This window comes from Montipora foliosa, chromosome 10 (genome assembly GCF_036669935.1).
Source record: "Montipora foliosa isolate CH-2021 chromosome 10, ASM3666993v2, whole genome shotgun sequence".
In the NCBI taxonomy this organism is placed as follows: domain Eukaryota; kingdom Metazoa; phylum Cnidaria; class Anthozoa; order Scleractinia; family Acroporidae; genus Montipora; species Montipora foliosa.
The window spans coordinates 9,728,853-9,730,310 of record NC_090878.1 but is presented as its reverse complement, the minus strand read 5'-3'; positions in this window follow the sequence as shown (position 1 = coordinate 9,730,310).

Sequence of the window (1,458 nt, the reverse complement as noted above, 5' to 3'; positions counted from 1 at the left end):
AATGATATAGACCAATAAGAAATAATGAGTCTTACATCTAAAGACTGCTTAAAACCATGGAACAATTGGGAAAAAAAAATATGTGCACACAAGAGAGAGGTACATGTTGAACATAAAATTAGCCAATGAGAAATAGATGCCAATATCCGGAGGATGAAGGCTAAACGAGGAAAAAACGCGCGCGAGCCAGTCTTACAATGCTTTTAAAATATTCACTGGGTCACGGGGCCTCCAACTGCTAGTGTGAAGTGCCCAACAGAGTTCTTTAAGCCAGAAGATCCGATTTTAAAGGCGTCGCCAAAAATAAAAATAGTGATTGAGAAAAGGGCTCTCATATCATATCATATATCTTTATTTACCCTCGGATTTTTAGAGTAGCTTGGTGTAGCTAATATCTCCGAGCATTTACCCTCCCAACCAGGATACACCACAGAAGACAGACCACAACACCGGGAACTACATGCCCTACTCTTTACGACAAGTGTGCGGGTTCTTTCACGTCCCACAGGATTATGAACATTGAAGGGTTGTGAGACGGGACCTCCGGCTTATCGTCCTTATCTTAGACTAGAGAGTCTAACCATTTGCAGATGTAATTACAAAGGCAGCACTTTCTCCTCAGTTATTTAAAGACCCTGAGTGTTCTCAGCCTTCCTTCGGTGACTTCCTACCAATCACAACAGAGACAGAAAATCCAAGGGAACAATTTATTATTATAACTAGAGCCTCAAGCGCGGGAAAACACAAGGGACGTCGAGCGATATAGTTCAACATTTAAAAAATTCGGTATAGGGGTAAAATTATTAAAAGAACCAATTAAAAATGAAATCTTAAGCCTGCTGCTTAACGAGGGGAAAATGGAATGCACGCGTTAACACAGAGATTTATCAACGAGTTTACGTCACGGCAGGGGTCAAATGGAAAGTTACTGCTTGCAAAAGCATCAAAATTCTCTTGTACTCGTGTCACTCTTTTGGGGAGTTACTTGGTATTTGTAGATAACAAGGTACGGTTTAGGATTTAAGTCTCGCAGCGGTTTACAATTCTTTCTCCGGCAAGGGTAAGCCGATCAGACGTCAGCTTGTAAGCGATAAATTAGCTTCAGTTAAATTAGTTTCTTTGTTTTTTGGAAAAAAACACAAATTTCAGCCCGAACTTTGAAGTAAACACTCTTTGCTATATCAATTCGTTTTTTTCTTCGGCCAATCACCAGGCAACGCCAAGGCAGAATTAAAACTGTAAGGAAATATACGGGAAATTAGGAATGCATGTTAACTTCATTTGACAAGGTTAATTCACCATTTACAACTTAAAATACGATTATTCCGAATTACATCAAGTACAATGTAAATCTAAGTCTAAAGCATAAAAAATCTGGTTACGTCTAAAAATTCATAATTCTGTAGTTACTGAAGAGGAAAGTACGCGTGGGCTGATGAGAGACATTTAGTGATTCTG